Here is an 8,150-nt window from a genome sequence, read left to right as displayed (position 1 = left end):
TGGGAAACCCACCCCCAGCTATAGGGGCTGGGGCAGAGATATACCCCAGCTATAAGGGAGGGGAGTGGGACCGCCTGCCTATAGGGCCTGGGTCACAGCTGCACTCCAGTTATAGGGGAGGGGGCTGGAGCCCCCCCCCCCAGATTATAGGGGCTGGGGCACGGCTGGGCTCCAGCTATAGGGGAGTGGGCTGGGACACAGCCAGACTCCGGCTACAAGAGAGGGAGCTGGGACCCCCACAGCTATAGGGACTGGGACACAGTTGGACCCTGGCTACAGTGGAGTGGCCTGGGAACCCCCCCTTAAGTATAGGGGCTGAGACATGCCTGGACCTCAGCTATAGGGGAGGGGGTCGGGAATACATACCTCCAATAAGGGTGGCAATGCACCTTTTCCCCAGCTRTAAGGGAGGGACTGGAAACCTACAGCCTCTCCCAGCTATAGGGGAGGCCKTTGGGAACGTGCTCTCCTGTGGCTATGGGGGCTGAGACCTCCCCAGTGCCCAACTAGCCATAGGGACTAGTCCATAGGGACAATTAGCAGGGACACGCAGGGACAGCGCTGTGCGAGGGGTCGGCATAGCCAGCCCAAAATTGGCCCTGGAGCCGGGATCTCCCCGGCAGCAGGCTGCTCTCTGCCGCGTCTCACGTCCCCTCTGAGTTTGCCGGGCTTTGAGCCGCCAGGTCTTGTTCTGCCTCCGTTGGCGAGATTAAAGAGCCGYGGTGTGGGAGAGCTTCTCCCACTGGAGTCACTCGGAGCCTGCAGCCGAGCCACTCCTTAAGCTTCTCTTTGATGAGCTAAATAGAGCCRAGCTCCCTAAGTCTCAGGCTGGAAGGCAGGTTTTCCAGACTGCGGATCATTCCTGTGGCTCTTCTCTGAACCCTTGCCAATATTTCTTTTTTTTTTTTTTCCAAAACCTTCCTCAGATGTTGTCAGGGATGACACAATTCGTTACGAGACTGATTTCTCTGGGAGCCTGTGCGTACCTGCATCCCAGATCCAAGCCTCCTCTGTGGGGTTACTTTTGCAGGTGCCTGGGGCAGATCTCACTGTATCTGGAGGCCGCTGCAAGCAAAAACACCTCTGCTATGGGGCAGCATTGCTAGGGGGCAAGAGAGGAAAAGATTGCCGGGGGCAGAGCTCACGTGAGCCGTGCAGTCAGCACTGAAGGTTTGGGGGCAAGTAACTGGGAGCAAAAACCCCGAGAAGCCACCATTAAGCTCTACCGTTGCTGCCCAACAGGCTGGTTGTCTCCCCACCTTCTCCACGGGCCCAGGGGCTAATAAAATGTTTGTGAGTTAGCCCTAACCCTCAGGCAGGAGTAGAAGGCATGGACTGGATTTCTGCTGCTTTTTGGTTCACCAAACCAAAGTTTTTCTACTGAGACGTGCAGGGGGCTCTGAGCTTTCCGTGGGGGTACTTTGCAGGGYTGTTTCCAGCTGGGCAGACGCATCCGTTGGCACAGGTGGATTTATGTGYGGCTGTTGGAGTGGGAAATAACTTGAGCTGAGAGTGCAAGCAAATCATTTTCCTCACCTTTTCACCTGCCCGTCCACCTGTCCTCACCAGTGTCTCTTGGGTGCGCAGTTCCCTGTTTGTGCGCAGAGCACAGCATGCATGATGTCCCCGCCGGCACCCTGCTGCATCCTAGTGAGCCACCCCAGAGCCTCGGGGGTTGAGGTGGGCCTGCAATGGCAACAAAAGCACCTCTGCCAACAGTATGGGTGGCCGCGAGCCAGGTCCCCGCAGCACCTCTTGCAGCTCCTAAACCCAGTTCAGGCAGCTCCTGGCTCTGGCAGCACCTTCCTCCAGGCACACTGTGCCACCGGGCTGGCTGGCAAGGGTGGGAGAGCATCCAGTGGAGCAGCCCGAGCCCACACACCCATCCGTCTGAGCTCCTGGGCTACCACAGGGAAGGTGCCTCTGCCAGAGGCCACAGCCACGGTCTGGTGGCCACCAGGTGGCAGCAGGCCCCCACAGAAAGGTGAGCACCCATGCACCCGTGCACCCACCTGAGCATCCCTCGCTTGCTGCCAGCCCTGTAGAGCACAGTGGGTCCCTCTAGGGCACAGGATTCCCGTGAGCCCTGCTCTGCTCTACCTTGCTTGGCTAATGAGGATCACCTAGCTTGTGAGGACCCCTTGGGCCAGGACCAAGCAGGTCCCACCAGCACTTGCTGTGCAGACCCAGATGAGGTTGCAGCGGGGCAGGAGGGGAATCAGTCCATCTTTCAAGGGTGCAGGAGCTGAGAGCAGCCTCAGCTGGGCAGCTGAAGCACATGGGCTGCTCTGCAAACATGGCCAGTCCAGGGGTGGTTGCAAGGAGACCAGTGGCTCCGTGACTTAGCAGGCATCTCCATCCTGCCTGTCACTGGGCAAATGGGCCACCCTCCTCAGCCTTGCGAGCAGCAAGCAGCCCCCATGCCCCTGATGAACCAGTCCCCACAAGAGCCCAGCATGTCTGGACATCACCATCCTCCCAAAAAAGAAGTGCTCGCCATCTCCTCTCCACCTCCTCCTCTCCACCATCCTCATCACCACTCAGCTGCCACCACGGCACTGCCAGCGTGGCAGCCAGCATGGCAGCAAGCGCAAGCTCCAGGCTGGAGAGGCTGAGCACTAAATGTGGGTCATTCCCGGGGCTGGGAGCAGGGGGGTAGCATGGAGGGAGAGGGGGGATACCTCACTGGGAGGAGAGGGCACCAAGCAGGGGCTGTGGTTGGGCATRGAGAGGAGGTCAGGCCGAGCAGCAGAGCTATTAATACATATTTTCCCGTGATGCCTTGGCACAATTTTTGGAGCCAAAGCCGGAGGGAGCTCCTGGCCAACCCAGCCTGTATTTGTCTTTTCCCTGCTCTGTTCTCCCCTGTGTTCACCGCTGTCACTCCCACAGCACAGGGAGAGCTACTGGAGCATCGTCTTCACTCTGCCCTCGAGCTGCGGCAGCTARACAGGAGGGGAGAGGGAAGCTGCCTCCATCTCTGGCCGTTGTCTGTCTGCATCAACCCCCTYCTAAGCAATTCTCTGCCTGGGTTATCTAATGACTATCACAGAGCATTTAAATGTCACTCTACTTAAGGAAGTAAGGCATCCAGGGAGGGGAGGGCTGGGGGAGACGGGGTCGGAGAAGCAGGAGCAAAACAGTATCGATTTCTAGCCAATTATCACTGTTATCAAAGCAGCACAATTAAAGGATGAGGACAATYTTTCCAGTACCCTGCGTGCCTCTTCTAGGGCAGCAGCTAGTTTGTTGGCTTGGTTGTACACACACAGATGTATGAACACACATGCTTACATCTCCACATGCCTGTCCATGCACGCATATAACACAGGTGTGTGCATGCAAGCACACACACACATGCACACACACATCCCTCAGCTCGGCAGGGTCTGCTGAGGTTGTTTTCCCTGTGGAGTCAGCCTCCCCAGCCCCCTTCACTGCCTCGTTTTCCTGTGCATCCAAGATGTGCCTCCATCTGGCTCTTACAGAGCCAGAGAGAGTGAAGAGATCTGGGGACCGGCTGGTAAAGCACTGCTGGGGGCTATCGCCCAAAGAGGAGCCACGGGCATGGGAACCTGGCCCATTTCTCATCCTCAGAGTGCCCTGTAAAGAGTTTTCTCTCCATGTTCCCATGCCCACTTCTCCCTCCTCCTCCCCAGCTGCCCCAGCACGCGAGGACTGGGTCCCATCCTGCTCACGTCCAAGGGCTCTCCCAGGCTTTCAGMGTCCTTGCCCGATGGGTATTTGGTTTCTTATGCTCTTGCAGGATGATCATTGGAGGTAACACAGCTCCGAATTACACTATTACATCCCCTTCCAGGGCAGGTGGTGTTTGGGAGCACAGAAGATGCAAGCAGGMGCAGACCCCAGCTCGGAGTGTGTGCTGGTGCAGTAACATGTATTACGCATGTAGAATATGTGTAGTGTGCGCCTTGAGACCCAGAGGAGATTTTGCATGTGGTTTCTAACATCAGGAGAGTCAGACACCTCCACCCCTGAAAGCAAACCCAAAAGCCAGGATGAATCCCTGTTTCATAGCTGCAGGTGGAGAGTTGCATGTGACCAAGCCAGTATCAGGCAGGGGGCAGCCAGCGGCTGGCCAGGGACAGGAGGGAGGTTGAGTGGTCCCCCAGGTCACCCCACGTCCCAGCCTGGGAGTCTTGTCTGCATGGGCCATGTTATCTGCTCTGGAGGTGCAGTTCAAGAGCAGTTATCTCCAGCATTCGCAGCCAGGGATGCTCCCAGAGCAGCAGGGAAAAAGAATTTTGGCTTAGATTGTATTGCCTGGGAGGGAGCTTAAATGAAACCAGAGAAAGTGCTTTAATACCACGACAAAAGTGATCACAGATGTAGACAAAGCCAGCAGTCCTCTCACTCTCCCAACTGGACACCCTCCTCCTGGAGCTAAGAACAAGCCCTGTTCTTGCACCCTGCTCCAACCGCTGAACGTTGCTGCTTTCCGAAGCGAGAAGCAGGACCTGCCGCCCTGCCCCATCCGCCGGCCATCACCACCTCCTTCTCCCCCACCACTGGCTTCAGGGGTTCGATCTCCAATCTTGCGCAGTTAACATATTAACCTAGTGCTGTGCTAGCCCCTCGCCACAATGCCCAACGCTCCCTGCCTGCATGACACACATCTGGGGAAAAAGAAAGGGGTGGGGGGTGTAAAAACCCCTTTAATAGGCTCAGTGGGTTAGAAACCCCCTTGCAATTACTGCATTCTCCTTGTTCGGCGCGCACAAAGGGCTCACCAGGGCGCTGGGCATGTTCTTGACAAACCCAACATAGCCGCGGGAGCCGGGAGGAAAGAGCAGACGCGGGAGCCCTTTCAGACACTGCTATTTGGTTGCAAACTGCTTAATTTCCTGAACAAAATGATATTTTTGTTGTCGTCGTTGTTTTGATGGAAGGACGGCACTTTTTTGGCATGTTACAATCCCAGGGCTATTCATCTGTCGCCACAGCAACGGGCTCCATCAATGGCCATCCAAGATTGCGGATGATTAGAGACAACATGTAAAAGGTGGAAGATGCTGGGCACCTCGCAAACCTCATCTTCCCAAATGACTCGAATTATCCTCATTATTTCTCCCCGGCCAATTCACTTCCTGGTCTGCTGGAGATGTCACTGTTATATAAACACGGGAAGAGCRGAGTTATGAGAGTGGGTTTAGGAGAAGGGAGTGATCTCTTCTGGTAGGGACTGACCTGGAAAACTTGTGAGCATGGAGGAGGGTTTCATCTCAAGGTGGTCAGGGAGCAGGCGAGCATCTTCGCGTGCCGGGAGGAATAGCAAGGGGTGAGCTTTGCTCCATGACCACGCCATGGTCAGGGTGAAGGCAACACAGCCGAGCTTTGGGGTGTCCAAGATGGGTCAGCCCTGTYCCTGCAGGATCTTCAACCCTCCTGAGGGCTTCAGCCACTCTGAGCCACCCCTCTCCTCCATGGTGGACACGTCGGGGCTGTTTGAGTGGTTTTGCTCATCGGGAGGAATGAACTCTCATGCAGTTCGTTGGATGGAGAAGACCTCGGCGAGTCAACCAGTCCGACGTCCTTCCCCGCAGTGGCTTGGCTGCTGCCCACCACCAYGGGGCCGGGGCATCCCAGCCGCCGGGAGCCTTTTGGGACACCATTAGCCTTTCGGAAGGAAGCCTTGGGAACTGTTAGCCCTTGGCACCTTCGAACGTGGACACGAGGTGCTCGAGCAGCCAGCATGAGACCTAATGAAGCCTGTGGAGCTGTAGGTGACGATGAGGGTCTCGGGGTCGCACCAGCCGTCCGCACGAGCAGGGGCCGGGCCTCCACACTGGCACTGGCCTCAACGTGTGCGGCCCTACGGGATGGCGGCGGCGGGGAGGACACCACCACCCCGGCACCTGGCGGGGGCCCTGTGCGCCCCGAGCGGCCCCGCGGGCACCTGCCTCCCCCCTTCCCCGTCCCCACGGGAAATGGCCGCCGCCCAAGATGGCCGCCGGGGCGCCCCACTCTCCTCAGAGCCCCCAGCCCCCGCCCGGCGCCGGCAGCGGCTGTCACGGCGCATCCGTCACCCCGCCGGGCTGCCTCGGCCGCTCGCCCGGCTGCGCTGATGGCTTGTGACGAGCGCCGCCTCCCCGCGTGGCCGCCGCGCCGGCCTAACGCGTCCTGACAGCGACCCGCCGCCGCCGCCATCGTCCCTCCTCGCCCACCGCTCTTCCGGCGTTTTCCGAGGAGCTCGGCTCCGGCCTGGTGGCCGAGGGGGCGAGGGGCCCTCGTGGCGGCGCTGCCGCGGCCGCGGCCCAGGGGCTTCCTGCGGAAACGGCACTAACAGGCCGCTGCCAAGTTGCGGCGGCCATGAAATTTTAATGCCCGCCCTTGAAATATTCATGGCGCTTTCGAGGCCGACGTAAAAACCGCACTAAACGGCCTGAATATTTCATGGAGCCGCTCGCCCGGGCACGGTGCCCCGGGGTTCCCCGCACGGCGCCACGAGGTGGGGGGACGCTGTCCGGCAGGAGCTGGAGCCAGCGCCGCTAAATCCGGCCTGACACCGGTCTCCCGCCGCCATCCTGGGGCCACATCCGGGTGTGGTGCAGCCCCCTGGGGCGTCGTGGCATGGACATGCCATGGTGACACGGGAGGTGACCACAGGGATGAGGAGCCGCTGGGGGACTCRGTCCTGCCTCCAGCTCGGCCCCCTCTGACGTTGCTCCTCCAGCAGCCTTGGCTGGAAACCTTCCCTCAGGGCAACTCGCTCCCCGCGTCTCAGCAAGGCTGGCGAGGGGYGGCTGGAGGAAACCATGGCTTTTCAGCCATGTCCATCCAACAGTCCCTTCGCTGGAGGACCCCCCTGATCCCAGCCAGCCCCAGCTGGTGGAGAAGTGTCATCCTGAGGTGATGCCTGGCAGCGGAGGACAACTGAAACCGTGTCGTGGGCAGAGACATCTCCCCCCCGCCAGGCCAGGCAGAGTGTCTGTCCCCACCTGCCAGGCCGGTGGCACCTGCTGGCCCCTGTCCTGCCACTCTGGATCTGCTCCCAAGGGGATCCCAGCCCCAACTTCCTCCTGACCCCCGGCAGAGCCCAGCTCCCTGCCCATGTCCCAGCCATGGCCCCATGCTCAGCCCGGCCAGCTGCACCTGCTGCCCATCCCTGCCCGAGGGTCGTGGGTGACACCAGCCACGGCTGCGAGCTCGCTTTCTCCAGAGGAATCATGAGATGCAAGATCATGGCCGGACCCCTCCGCAGCTCTCAGCACCGCTGCCTGAGCAACAAGCTGCATTTAGCCCCTGCACTGTCCCTCCACCCTCTGCCCCAGCCCCGCTCAGCTCACCACATCCCCGCGATGCTATTCCAGCAGCACGTGGGAACACGGTCCTTGGGTGACATTCACTGGGACCGTGGGAGAGGCTGCAAGGACCAGCCTGGAGCCCAAGCGTCTCCAGTGCTGGGCATCACCCCTTTCTCGACCATAGGGCCAGTGAACCCCACCTGGGCTTTCAGTCTGGCTACAAGGACAGTCTTGAGGGTTAAATCCTCTTCTGAGCTCTGAAGCTCCTCTTAGAACTGGGGATGGAGGGCAGCAGAGCCAGAAGGTCACAAGTATCTAGGATGGGTGCTCCATAGAGACCCCATCTCTGCCTGCTGCACAGCCCCCTGCTAATGAGAAAATCCCTGAGATCCTGGCTCTGCTTTGCATCATGCAAATCCCTGCCTTGCCTGTGCCTCAGTTTCCCCATTCTAGCCTGGGGACATGATAGCCCTCCAGGTGGGGCAGTCCACCATGCTGGGACATTTCCTAGGGGGTCTTGCAGTGACCATTCTCCCTCCCAGTTCGAACCCTGCTCTGGGCGGCCAGGTCCATCCTCCTGCCTCTGCTTTGCTCAGCTTTCGCGCAAGGCACAGATGGTGGCACCAGCTGCGGCTGCACCTGCACTCGCCCTCCGCCCTCCACCCTCCGCCCTCCGCCCTCCGCCCTCCGCTCCCCGGCTGCAGGGCCGGGAACCCAGCTGGCCAGACCCCGGCAGGGAGCAGGATCTGTCCCTGGCGCTGCAGGATTAGCGCAGGGCCCATTTGGCTGGCGGCCAGCTGCTCTCCACCACGGCCGGCACGAGAGGACGGGGCACAGACGGGGTCTTGGTCCCCTCCAAGAGACAGACCCTGTGCCTCGAGCTGC

Source organism: Apteryx rowi, unplaced genomic scaffold (genome assembly GCF_003343035.1).
Source record: "Apteryx rowi isolate R43461 unplaced genomic scaffold, aptRow1 scaffold_433, whole genome shotgun sequence".
NCBI classification, from domain to species: Eukaryota; Metazoa; Chordata; class Aves; order Apterygiformes; family Apterygidae; genus Apteryx; species Apteryx rowi.
This window is presented reverse-complemented; position numbering follows the sequence as displayed.